At 35.3% G+C, this 15,138-nt stretch overlaps 1 pseudogene; it reads right to left on the reverse strand.

Moving 5' to 3' along the window:
- Positions 1–757: 757 nt before the first annotated feature.
- LOC131026037 (protein ENHANCED DISEASE RESISTANCE 2-like) lies at positions 758–10,445 on the reverse strand (annotated as a pseudogene).
- Positions 10,446–15,138: the final 4,693 nt, after the last annotated feature.

The following is a 15,138-nucleotide window of genomic DNA, read 5'->3' on the forward strand; positions in this document are numbered from 1 at the left end:
GCCCGAATGGGAATACCCTTGGAATTATATTTGATATTTAACCCTAGAAAATAATACTCCTACGTAAAAGATTTTTAGACCTACTCAATTTCCCATTATTGGTAGAATTCAAAATTTTAAACGTGTATTTCGAAGTTTTAATGAAGTTAAACAAATTTTCGTCTGCTTAAAATTTTAGAATTTCTTAGAGCTAAAAAATAATTTAGTTAAAAAATGTCTTAAGTGCGTGCACATAGTATAACTTTGAAAAGGACCATCTATTATTGAGTTTGATGTTGAAGAATAAAAATTAAAATACATTTATTAATTAGTGTTTTCACTCATCTTGTGAGTATAATGTGAAAAAGAAAAACATATAAAAAACGTAATAAAATTAAAACTAGTATACTGGCATGCATTTAAGTTTCAAAGTATTCCAATAAATATATTTTCCAAGAACTATATTCAATCATTTATATTGAGTAATTCATTTAGTCTCTTCTATTACAATACAACCTTCATTTGTTCAATATACTTACCAAAATAAATTCATACTCCATTTAAAGTGATAATAAGGTCAAGATAGACTTAAATATACAAGATAAGATAAGATATATTATTCCCAGAGTATGATTTTATACAAGAAAGTTGTACCAAAGACAGACTGCATCTTCATCAACAAAATACACCAAGAATCAAAATCAGTTCTATACTTCTATTTACAGTCGTATAAAATTAAAAATTAAAAAATTAATAAATGAATAATGACAATGTGATCGATGGGAAAATGCACTGTGAATAAGTGCAGCAAGCATTTAACAAAAATAGCAGGCGCCAGTAAAATAATATCTCAAGATAATATTGCCGCCTGTAGTTGAGAACTGAAATTGGGTCATTCTAACTTGATTTGAATCAAAAATCATCTTCCTCTCTGAGCTCTCTTGCCGATGACAATTCTAGATGAGAAATTCGGACGGCGCCGAGTAATCGCTCCGGTAACTCCTCCGGCGTGTTAGCCTGCATTTCAATTTTCATGAGCAACACAAGTTTGAATATCTGTGATCACAGTAAAACACAACTCTCTCTCTATTTCTTGATGATGATGATAATAATGCGAGCACAAAGAATCACAACAAAGTTTCCTTCCAAGTTACATGCAACTAATGGTAGATCGGATATATGATATGCCATTAAATTAGAAGAAATACCTGTACAATAAATGCCATGTCTACAACTAACGTTGTAATAACACCAATCACAAGCCCCAGAACTCCATTTGCCACAGTGGAGGAACCGATATCAACATCGATCTACACAAAAATAAGAAATGGCAATGGAGAATCAGTGAACTCAGTTAAAATAAGTGTTGGATATTCAACCCTGACTCAACGATCTAGACCAAACTTGAGCGTATTCACTATGTTACGGGAATTTATAAAATAATCTCACTTCCAAGTAACTGGGGCCGCGAATGTAGGTGCAATCAACTGATTTTCCTAGTAAACAAGGAGTGCTCCCAACACTCTGACGCACAATCCAAGAGCCCTGCAAAGTCACCAAACCAGAATGAAGTTAACAAGAGAAGGAAAGCAGGTTTCAGATCATTGTACAAGATGATTGTTAAACTGAACAAACGGTTCAAGTACAGCGTGCAATTAGTTTTCTAAAATGACCAGTTTGAATCTCAAGGACACAAATCAAGGGTCGTGTCCTTTACAATAAATAAAAGGAACAAGGGCAATCAATATGGGTACGGTGGACTCTTCTAACAACTTGAGTTCGACAATACTGACAAGTGTGAAGCATTTATTGGCAGAGCCCTTTATGCTATCGTATCACTACTGGGAGGCCCATGGGCCCAGGCGGACACGATTACTATATATTCCGCAATAATATCTTCAGTCTGTCTACATTCAACTCATGCTTCTGTCATTCATTATTGGCCTAAATCTAGTCCTACTACATTGATGACGGTCTTTCTTCATCAGCCTACAGAAGTTCGCTGCTTTCTATGATTAGGAAGATAATCACGTGATTGGCATTTACAAAACAAAGGTTTTCTAAACATCAGAAAGCAAGTTCTGAAAATGCTTCCAAGTTTATTAGCAATAGGTTGTACAAAGCAATATGGGGCGTCATAATACATCTTTGATTACCTATCTATATAAACAGTTCTACAAAGTCCCTCTAATAAAAAATACTACACGGTAATGTCTTAAATACTACGTGTTAACTACAAATTATTTAGCTCTATGAAATAGAATGATATTTATTAGCTTACCAAAAGTTTTCAATGCATTAGTACTCCAAATAAACTGAAACAGGGACAAAGATACCTTTGATACTGATGGAATAAGCTTCAGTCGACTATTGCGGAATTCATCATCCCCATCAACAAACCATTGCAAGAGAGATCCTGGTACTAACTTCTTAGTTACAAAGTAAAAAACCATACTGTAGTGTGTGGATCCAGGTATCTAGAGTGAAAAATTTATCAATTTCAGATTACCATATAATAAAAACAATAAATGAGATCAGCCTACTTAATCAACTCACTTGGAGATTAAGAGCAATAGAGAAATGCCCTCCATCTGCTGCAACCTAAAAAGTAATCACAAAGATCATTTGTATCAAGACATATTAAGCAATGATTAGAAACCAAATGAAATTATGTAAATAATTAGAAAAATATTAAGTAATCGGTGTCAGAGAGATCATATGAAATTAAAAAGCTGTTGAGTCATCATTACTGAAACCTACTTGTGCTGCACACCCAAGGCGTTGGGCGACATGATCTATCCGTTTTGTATTTTTGAACCAGTCCACGGCAACAAGATCCATAAGTGGCTTACCGCCAGCAGTCTAAAATATATGCACAGCAATGTGAGATTGAGTTGAGCAATAATACTTGCTAAACTGAAATCCGCAGGTATCCACTATATATGAGAGTTTTATATACCTTTGATTTGTTGCTGCAGAAATTCTTACCGCGTACTCTGAAGTTGTTCCCATCAGATAAGGTCCAGCAGTCGCGGGCATTATCCTGATCATTGCGGCGAAGGTTACCAAAGTAAAAGGTCATGTCTTGTTCAGGTTCTTCTTCAGAGGCTTCTATATGTGCAGAGAATTCCAAGGAGATTAATTTATCTGAGATTAAATAATGCATCTATACAATTGCATGAATTATTAAGGATATTACCAACCATTTTTTTTGTCATCAGGCACAGAAACCTGCAGATAACAAAACTCAATCATCAATGCTGTAGGAATAGCATATACGAAGAAGTACAAACCGACCTCTTCATCAGCAAACTGAAAATCTTCATCATCATCTGAGTATTCATCCATCATCCTGTTTGAAGAATTGGGGAGGCAAAAGGAAGTTGACTGGAATCTTTTACTTCTCTTTGAAGAATCGGAAGCTGATGTCATGTTAACCATAATTGGCATCCTAGGAGCTATTGCCCTTTCATCCGTTTGAGAAAAATATTCTCGTAATCCTACAACAGTAACCTTCAAACTCAATATCCTTGCAAACAAGAGTTTCAATCTCAGACTTTTGCTTAAGAAAATTATCGGCGTAAACTTAGCATAATATCGGTTTCCCTCATTGTCTTACACTATAAATTATCTCCAGTGGACAGGTGATTCTAATTCTATGGCTCTGTTTGCGGTCATGAAAGTTGAGAGCAAGTGAAACAGAATTCAAAATTCAGATATTGGCAGCAAATGCGATGGCAGGCATACAGTATAATGAAGAACCGTGAATAAATCATGTGTCAGTGCAGGGGATGTTGGAATGCGGTTAATGCTCTTTTACTGAATATGTCAATGAGTATTAACAGATGACAAGACCTTGAGTATGATTTTCTGAAAGAAGAAAATTGGCTTAAGTGCAATAGCCGCAAAAGATGGTCAGTTAATAGTTGAGCAACACCTTACTTAAGGACTTGGTAAAAATATTAAGAGACCCATGCTTGAACCATTTAACTTTTAACCGTAAAAGATATGGCTATCTTTTTTTCTGTATATCAGAAGATCTACAAGGTATGGGATGGTAATATGATCTTGAAATATATCACAAAAAGAATAATCAAATATCTCAGTTCCTAAGCATCTTACCAGCAACACTATTTAACATCTGAAAAAGACAATGATGCTGAAATGATGAAAAATAACCGGCTCCCCAGCCTCTGAGATCAATTTGCATAAGATGCTGGACCTTTGTTCTAGGCCTGCCACCACGAGGCTTTAGACGTGATATATTAAAGCCTCCACCTGAAATAAGCAGACCCAAAATCGTTTGACATGGCAATGAAACAAAAATGAAAAAAATATGAAACAAATATACAGGGATGGGTTTTAGTGGTAATTACACATGAACAAACACCTAAAATCCATGAACCCGAGATAAACAAATCAATGTAACACGTGACAACCACATTAGTTTGTTCATGTGTTACATGGATTTATTCATGGATTTTATATGTTTGTCATGTGTTTATTCTCACGAGATAGTCACTCCCTCTCTCTCTCTCTATAGATATATATATATATATATATATATAGGGATAGGATCATGTAGAAGGAGAACCATCCCTTGCGCAGTATCATAGAACCATGCATGTTTATATGTACAGTAATACATTTTTATGCATACAATCATGCATATTTTGATAATGCACTTAATGTATTACAATAATGCATCTTTTAATGACAACCGTATATAATACAAAGTTCAATAGTCCAGATAGAGTTCTACATACTACGGAAAGGATGGTTTCTATATATATAATTATCTTCTAGACTAAATTAGGAAAGTAATATGCAATTTATCCGAAAAGTTCAGTGAATTTACTCTCAATATGAGCCCGCACATATCCTGGTTGTCAACCACAACTTTCATGCTCCCTAGAGCGAAACAATACAACTGCAGAAATAAAAGAAAATGCCCAAAAGACATTCAGAAAACTAAATGAAAAAGGACATAACAGGGAAATGCTCAAAGATTACCATAAGTCCCATCATCATTTCGACGCCAATAGCGTACATAGCAAAGATCACGAGGCCATACAAACCTGTAGTATTACAAGAAAGCAAATACATGAGACATTTCATTTTCAAATATAACCTAGATGTTAATTCTAGTGATTGGAACACAAAATCACGTCCATTAATTGCAATCGAACCACTTGTGATTAAAACTTGATTTTGATACAGTAACAAAAGTAACTTCTCTATTGGAAACAAGAAACACTAAGAGAAGAATGATCTACTCGGAAAACAAGGCAAAATAAGTAAATGCTCCATGTTCAATCAGATTCTCTGATGCACTTCCATTTGGCGAACTATTCGTAATGTAACATTGTGGAGAAGAGAAAATTGAATGGTGTAAAAACAATAACAATAGCACTAGAAAATATCATATTCATCTATGAGGCCACCCCAAACAATCTTAGTTAACTATTAGCCCCTCAGTCAAATAATAACTGAAATTCCAAATACAGAACTGACGAAGGAAGAGCATGGAGAGCACAAAATATCCAAAGAAGAGAAAGAAACAGATGAGATGGTTATGAAAAGAACAGGCTTTACATTGAAAACCAGTCCAACTGAAGCCTTTGGTATAGAATAGCAGTATGTCCATCTACTTCTTCAACCAAGCTACCATACTGAAAACTGCAATCCCACCTGCACAATGGTACTATTGCTTAAAGGGCACTGAATCAAAAACCTAAGCTTTCGCCAAGTTCTTCATTACACTTAATTTCACTCTGTGTGGGTGTGGGTGTGGGTGTGTGAGACAGAGAGAAAGAACGATCCAACCTTCCATAAGCTGTGATTAAAAACTTGCTTAGCATTTTATTCACTATGTGTGTGTGTGTGTGAGAGAGAGAGAGAGAAAAGAAAAGAAAACAAAACGAATGATTTAGCCCTCGACAGGCTGAGAACTTACTCGGATATAGTGATTGGACAGAAGAGGTGAGAAAAAGAACATGAGTTGAGCAAGATAAGAAATGCTTTAGAAATTAATAAAGTAGTTACATTAATGTGCAAAACCTCTCTTAAGTTTCACCTCAAAATTCTTTTTTTCATTCCAGAGGTTCAAGAGCTTCTTCAAAGCTGACAATGACAAGAATAAGTACCCATCAAAATGATACGACCAGAATACTTGAAAAGTGATATTAAAATGTACTCATAAAGTTTCTTATTGCTATCCTTCTTTTGAGCTCCCAATACCAAGTGTACCCTCAATGCATTCGTGTTTTTATTGTCAAGAAGGCAGTAGTGACTAATTATCTTGGTACACCGGTGGTGAGAGGTGTAGTTAATTTAAGACATTACGAGGTGTGTTGAAAGGAAATGAACACAAGTGTAAAGCATGACATTCTTGCCCAAAAAAAAAAAGAATCAACATCTAACGAAAGACACCATACATGAGACGATCAAATCCAATGTTGAGAGAACAAAAAGAAAACCTTACTCGCATCGCGTCGTATCCATTCTCATTATCAGCTCAAATGTTTCTTCACAAGTAGCCTCAACTATCCCAACAGCTTTCATTGCTTTGCTGCAGCTCTTTGGCTACATCATTAAAATAACTTGAGGAATATACCAAAAAAGCATCCACTGTCTAGCCAATAAATTTAGGTGCATTGTACAGGAAATTAATAAAATGTCCTTACAAGAAGATCAACTTCAAGAAGCTCCTCAAAAATTCGAAGCCCTGAAAACTCGCACAAAAGAAATGTTCATTGAAGGATTATTCAAACACCCCCCGAACAGAAAAGAAACTGAAGGCACGTTGACACACCATTTTGGCACTGAAGGAGGCGCCAGTGTTTTCTAGAAAAGGCCCGACTGTTATAATTCTGATTGGGTAAATTTGAATCCAATTCATCTGTCCAGTCTAAAACAGATTCAGGGGGACCTGCCACATCAATATGGTTAGTGAAGTTCTACTACAAAAGATATATATCTATATATCTATATATATATATATATATATATATAAGCTTAGATAAACACATAATCAGCAAACCATTTCCTATCGTTCTGTGTGGAGAATCTGGGCGACAATCATCATCATCATCTTCTGCAGCACTGAAAGGAATTCACCAAGAAAAGTTGAGCACATTGAGCGAAAGATAAACAACATGCATCGAAAATTCTAGAACAGTGCAACCTTGACAAGGAGACCATCAACAAATGCATTCGAGTGTAATGGAACAGAACTAGAAGTAAATATCTGTTGCAACAGGAGTACCCTAATAGGCAATAACACAAGGAAATCACAACGATTTGCAGATCATCATTTCGAAATTATTTTTACAACGATTGAATACCCAGGCCACAAAATTGAAGATGTCAATATAGATAGGCAGTTTGCAATGGACATACTGATTTTAGAACGGGCTAATAACCCACTACTAAGTACTTGATAGGACCTTCTTTCAGTTTTCCAGGCTCAGGGTCCTACTATCAGCTCTATCCCTGAAATCCTCAAGTGCAATGAATTTAAGAAACATCAATCAATTTTTTTTTCATATTTTATCCTAATTAAGGAACACTCCCAAGCGAAAGTAAATTTTGTTCCAATCAAAAGCAATTTCCCTTCTCTATTGTGGAGAGGGATGGGGACTTTTCATCAGACCAACAAAGCTACAAACTAAAGTTTCTTATGAAATATATAACCAGCATCTGCCGCATAAAAGCAATCCTCTATTGGAAATTATATTTTTTGCAAATCTATGAGATAGCAGATTAGACAAAGTTAATGTTCTGCATGAACAAGCTTAAAAAGCCACCCATATAATGGATAAATCAGAGAGCAAATACTTACTCACGGTCTGATGATGAAGCATTTCTCCCATTATCCAAGCCATATCTATACTCAAAAGAATAGTACTTGTTACCATGAGTAGAATGTGTTGGAAATCCTTGACATCATCTAATGATACGCAGCGAAAATAACAGTCAAGGAAAGAATCTAGATTTATAATTGAATCATGTGTAGAGATTACAAACACACAACAATAGTTAGAATAACTTACTTGTTGTGTAGCAAACAATCTTGTAGCAATTCTTCTAGCAATTCCTGCAGATGAATCCACTACTATGGTTTCCACGCATATTGCAGATTCGATGCAGGAACAATTTCCGATGCACAATTCAATCTTCGAAAGCTAGGAAATCTCCGATTGAATTCTGTAGCGCTTTAAGTGTTTTCTCTCTTGTGATTTTACGTATCTCACAGACAAAAGAAATGTATTCCTATTCTTATAGGAATAAGACACGCTTGTAAACCCTAGGTTAAACAGGTCAGGCTTTTCTTTCGTCTCCAATTAATTAATCCAATAGTCAAACTATTTACTAATTAATTAAAGCTTATTAGAATATATCAAATATATCCTAATCTAGTCCATATATCTTTCAATCTCCCACTTGGACTAGCATTAGATTAAACACCAAGCACTATCTTTGCACCCTTGAGCGAATCAACAATACACATAAAGTGTGACCCAATAGGCCTCCATTATCGTCGATAATCAAATTAAAGTCTACACAAAACTCCTAGACTGCGTTGTGTAGCGAACTCGATATATGAAGAACGTTTACGTGGATTCTGTAAACAAAACCTTTATGCGAAGATATAGTAACATTCTTTCATTCACGAACCACTCGATAGAGCCTAGAATTTGCCATTGTGTCTTTCTAATAGCTCTATCAACTTAACGGTCAAGTAATATAGAGAAACTGAGTGTTCTTCTTGAAATGTTAATCGAGGAATGAATCCTATCTTGGCACAACTACCACCTTCCCTTATATCCCGATATACCAAACACAAGCCGTATCTACCCCTTTGGTTGGAGTGCAAGCATTATACTTGGTCAAAGTATATCATTCAATAAGTAAGATAAGCATTGTCCTCAAGTCAAAGGACTATCACAATCTCCACACACCAATAATCATAGACACCAAAACAAATGATATATTGGTAGGGTATGCCAATACTCTCTAAAGTATCCATGCATCTATCACGAGTATCTAATATCTCATAGTCGTGAGAACAACTACATTCTCTAAGAATGTGATACAGATCGCATGCCAACTTATAACATATCATCAATATCCCAATCTTGATGATCCTTAGTTGGGGTGCTTTAAGAGTTATACTCTATTGCTAACCTCCCACTAAATTAGCAACAATATTAACTCATGGGAACATTTAATTGAATGAAAACAAATAATCAAAGTAATCAATCAAATAAATGCATAATGTCATTAGTGACATCAAATGTCATAAATGTGATCAAGTAATAAGTCTCAACACAAATTATTTCTAGACATATTACTTTTACTCTCACTGACTAAAGCCAGTCTCGAAGATATCCAATGCCCAAACACTCAAAGTGTTTGTTATGATTCACAATGCATAACAATTGGTCAAAAGGATTAGCAATGTCCTCTTATGTGGGAACATGCTCTAACATAATCTATTGTTTCTAATATCTCTTAAAATATGTCAACGATGCTAAGCACACAAACTACACCTTGTGTATTGAAAATCATGACATTCATAACCATCTTATTGCCCTAGCGTTAGGATCATCCTTTGTGCATTAAATCTCATTGTCATTAGAAGGACAATCATTCCTTGACAAAAAGATGCCATATTCCATTGGTAGATGTCCTTTCGGACTTCTTCATGGAGTATCGCCTTAGCACCTTGTCTATGTAAGTGGATTTTGATAGCCTAACAATATATTAGCTCAAAACTCAATAGATCTTGATCCCAAGGATATAATAGGCTTTACTCAAATCCTTCACCATGAAGGAAATTAACTAGTCTTTCATGGATTGCATCATGAGTACAATAATTTTCATTTGCAATATGTCAAACATAAATGATGATGAAAATTGTGTTCTCATTCTTGTGTTACCTATAAACACAATACTTTCTTTGCTTTTGAACAAAATCAAACAATTTGATTTCTTTGTCAAAATATTTGTTCCATATTCTATAAGCTTGTTTTAGTTCATAACAACAAGTAAAATCTCAATGGATTTGACTTTTGCAATTGGCGAAAAGATTTCATCATAATCAATGCTCTCGCACTGACTATAATCTTTTGCCACTAACCTTGCCTTGCAGGTTTGCACATTATCATTAGCATCAATTAGGTATTACCCCAAATGATATCTTATTTATGGTCTAACCGATCCATTCAGATTTTATGGCTTCTTGCCACATCTAAGAATCTACGATTATCATAGTTTTGCATAAATTCTAAGATCATTACCGGTTTCAAATTCGTTCTCGTATTGATCTTAGACCAATAGATTAATTCTTTGACTGGTTTACGTTCTCTAGAACTTATACGACGTTGCTTTTGTGCAGGCTCTTCGTTATTCTGAACTTGAGAAAGTTGATCCGCTATATCATGATGAAGAATCTTCGACATCCAATGTCATATGGCCGTATTGAAGAATCTTGCATTTCTGCAAAATCTTCAATACTGGTCTTATTGGATGTAGATGACGCTCTAAGTAATGCATCAATACCAATGAGATCATGAACAGCTCACACTAAATCCTTGTTTAGACCATCTAACAAGTTTTATTCCTCCATGTTGACTTTGTTGCTCTCAAATCTTATTAAGATCTAAGTCATAACGATCTTGTTCCCTATAGACCAAGTCTTCTCAAGAAACATCGCAATCCTAAAACTGAGAACTTATATTTTCCAAAAAAATAATAGTATTCTCGTGTTTTCTTCGGATGTCCCACAAAGTAACACTTCTCACTTTTGATTCCAACTAATCAGTGAGCATTTTCTCTACATATGTACTGTAACCCAAGGTTCACATATGTGTAAAACTATGCTTCTTTCAATACCACAATCATATGATATTTACTAAACTAATTCAAGTGGAACTTGGTTCAGAATATAAGCAATAATAAGCAAGGTATGGTCCCAAAGATACACCGGAAGTTTTGAGAAGCTCATTATGGATCGAACCATATCTAATGAAGTTCGATTTCTCCTTTCGGATACCCAACTCAAATAAGGTATCCCTAGAGGAGTCCATTGTGAATGGATTCCATATGACTTCAAGCAATCGACGAACTCATGGCTTAAGTATTTCTTTCTCGATCTAATCGTAGAGATTAGATACTTCTCCAAGTTGTTTCTCGACTCCTAACTTAAACTCCATAAATTTCTCAAAGTTTCTGATTTTTGTGATTCATAAGATACACATTTTCATACCCTGAGAAATCGTCTGTGAAAGTTGTGAAGTACGAATATCCACTTTGTGCTTGAGTTAGAAATGGTCCACATATGACTATGTGATTCAACTCAAGTACTTCTTTAACTCGTATTCCTTTCCCAGAAAGTGGCTCGTTGGTCATTTTACCCTTGAGATGTGATTTCACAAGCACTTTAAGACTTTATGTCAAAAGTGTGAGATAGTCTAACTTTCTCAATCTTGTTAATCATTTCTCATTAAGTGACCAAGCCTACATGCCAAAGTTAAGTCGGACTATTCGCATTGCTTGTGATGGTTTATTTTACACATTGAGGATATTTTATTCGCATTGAGCAAATATAAAGCATTCTCAAGTGAAATATTTTCATCTCCATTAAGCAAAGTAGAATAAATTCTATTCGCAAAATGGAATGAAAAACTTCAATGTCTAACACGAGAATGGAAATTATATTCCTCATAATTCCAAGAACAAAATAACAATCTAACATGTCCACAAACCTAAAGATAGGTCAAATCCATAAGACCTTATGCATTTAGAAACAACTATTGCTCAAAACAAATGCGTAAGTCAAATTTCCTTGGTCCCACTCTCCTGTTTTAATAAATGTGTGAACTATAACTCGTATCTAATACCCAGGAGCATGAGTTGTTAGTAGACATGTTCACCTCAATGATAAACATACCAAATCTTGCTATCAAAACATCCAATGTTTTGAACATCAAACATTATTCCTTCCAGTGTCCTTTTCTTGACAAAAGGACATTTCATCTTTGGGTAACTTCTGCTTCTTTTGGTTTCCACCTTAGGATGCAAAATTTAGTTCTATGATTCTTCTTCTACCTTTTCTTTCCTGTTGGGTTAGAATTGACGGAAGCATTAATCATAAGAACTTATTTGTCCTTAGTGGAAGACGATTCAAAATCGTTCTTAACATGTTATGAAACTCATGGCAGTGTCACTGTCCTATTGTTCATTTTGAATTCACTATGAAGTTCACAAATGAGACAGATCATTACTGCAAGATTAAGTTGATTGAGACAAATATTGAATAGTCTCGTTCCAATCGTGGCCAACCTCTCAATTAACTCAATCCTGAAGAGATCCATGAGTATCTTATACTTTATGGTTTTAGCTTCTAAAGCATTAACACTCTTCAGGTGCATCAACATCTCAATCGAAAACATATGATCATGTTGTTTATACAATTCCAAACTCATAGACACAATCATGACATATTTAGCAGAAGTTACATCATCCATATGTTTCTTATAACTTTCAATGTCAAACATTTTGAAAGTTTCTAAAGTCACATTAAGGATGATGTGGATTGATTTGTCCAAGACATGGTCAATCCTATCTAGCCTTAGCACCAAACGCAAATTGTGCGGTCAATCCAGAAAGTTTGACCTAGTCAATTTACTGTATCCAACAAACATATCTATACAGTTGCAGATAAAACAGAGATAAAAGAAAGCGATAAAAAGAATCGAATCAAATAAGATCACATTTATTTTACTAATCAAACAAGGCATTTTGTTTTGATTAGCTTCCACTAATTTTAACATATCTTACGCCCCCAACATAAAATACGGATTTATAATCAATATAAATCATAGTGGTCCACGATCCAAGTCAATATTATGCAGCCTCTGCTTTGCTGATGACTACAATAATATCACTTAGTAGGCCTCTAAGCCAATTGCAACAACAATTTTGCAACTCTTAGTTGATTAATCCAATTAATATGCGTCCTTAAATCATTCTTGGTCGCTTTGCGTTCCAAAATAATTTAAGCAAGTCAACTCCATCACACGGTGCCAACCTATGAATGAGCCTTGGCCTTGTCGATTTAGAGCATACAATTTTATGTAAATACCCTTGGACGAAAAGGTTAGGGAACTCAAACAATTATGATGGACGACGCGTTTTGTGCTTACACAAATACTTATATTTAGTGGGGATTTTGCATGTGATACTAATTGCTTATATTTAATATCCAATATTAAATAGCAAAAACAATTACTGGGTGCCGCCTACCCAGGCATACGAAATGCGGACCACACGTATTGGGTGCCGCCTACCCATACATAGTAACGCGGACTACATATAATGGGTGCCGCCTACCCAAGCATAAAAGCGGTCTTTAACTACTATAGTTAAAAAATAAGCATAAAATCAAATAGCATGCTTATCACAAAACAACATAGAATCTCTACGAATAAAATTCCTTAATCCAATTAAAATTTTATTCTCCAATTAAAATATGGGTTAATCAGTTTGTATTAATTCCAAGTTAATACAACATTATTATTTAAAAAATAATAATTTCACATATTAATTCAAAATTAATAAAAACTCATCAAATATTATTATTTCAAAAATAATAATAATTCATGATTTAAATCCAATTAATGAATTAGTCAATTTATATCAATTCCAAATTAATATAAATATACATTCAATATTATTATTTCAAAATAATAATACTAAATAAAATTCATTAATCTAATTAATTTCAAATTAATACTATATTAATTTCAAATTAATATAAACACACAATGATTATTATTATTTCTAAAATAATAGTAATCAAGATTTATTAATCTAATTAATAAACTTAATTCTGAAATTGGGATTAATATTATTAATTCAAAATCAATAACATTTTTTTTATAAACTGTTCTGCCCAGAATGGGCATTTAAATAAGATTTCGCAGGCCCAATCCAAACAGCAGTAGTCCAACTTAAAGAAACAGGCCCAGCAAGTGAACTAGGCCCAGCCCAGTACCCATACCCGGTTCTGTAGCTAGGGTTTGAAGAAGAAATGCAGCAGCAGCAGCCTCCCTCCAATTCCCGTCACCCCGTCGCCGCCGCCGGATCCGTGAAGCCGATGACGTCGCGCGGCCTCGACTGACGAAGCCCGCCGGTCGTCAGCACGCTGGAGTCCAAGCCTACATCGAGGGGAGGGGAAGCGGCGGTGCTCTCGCCGCGAGCGCGCAGGTCCGCCGCGCGAGACCACCGCCGGTGCGACGCCTCTTGCGCCGTCTCGCCACCAACACGCCACCACGCCGTCGTCTCCCACCACCGGACTCCAAGCCCGAGGCAGCGGGATCATTACAGAGGGGCAGCAGCACCTCAGATCTGAAGCGCGACGTAGGCGGCGGAAAGTGATCGGGCGCGGCACACCGGCGAGCCCCGACCACCTGCCGCCATCTCGTCAGTCACCCACGCTCTCTGCATCGGCGGCTGTCATCAAGATCTACGGTTGATTCATCACCTTGTTGGATAAATTCATGGTCCTGAGTTCGAATCCTAAAGGTAGCAAAAAATTATTTTTCGCAATTCATACCTTTATACTCCCTCCGTCCCTGAAATGGCTTCCTCTTTGGGGACGACACGAGTTTTAATAAAAAGTTGTAAAGTGTATTGATAATGGAGAAAAAGTGATATAATTATTATTGGAAGTTGTGAAAAGTGTTATAATTAATATTGAGAGTGGTGAAAAGTGAAAAGTAAGAATAAATAAAGTATTATTAGTAGTGGGGTAGGTTTCCAAAAATGGAAAGAAAGAAAGAGGAAGTTATTTGGCGGACGTCTCAAAATGGAAAAAGAGGAAGTTATTTTAGGGACGGAGGGAGTACAATTTATTCATGCGTGTTATACATAAAATTCATGCATTTTTGCTGGTTCGTAATTCTTAAAATAAGGGTGGTTTATTGAATAACCGCCCCCTATATATATATATATATATATATATATATATATATATATAGGGGATGGCTACAGTAAAAACACTTCTTAAAATATAAATATAAACGTTTTTTAATGTACGAATTTTATCCAACATGGTTACGAATTGTGAAAAATAAATTTTTGCTACCTTTG

The sequence above is a fragment of the Salvia miltiorrhiza genome, chromosome 5, assembly GCF_028751815.1.
Source record: "Salvia miltiorrhiza cultivar Shanhuang (shh) chromosome 5, IMPLAD_Smil_shh, whole genome shotgun sequence".
In the NCBI taxonomy this organism is placed as follows: Eukaryota; Viridiplantae; Streptophyta; class Magnoliopsida; order Lamiales; family Lamiaceae; genus Salvia; species Salvia miltiorrhiza.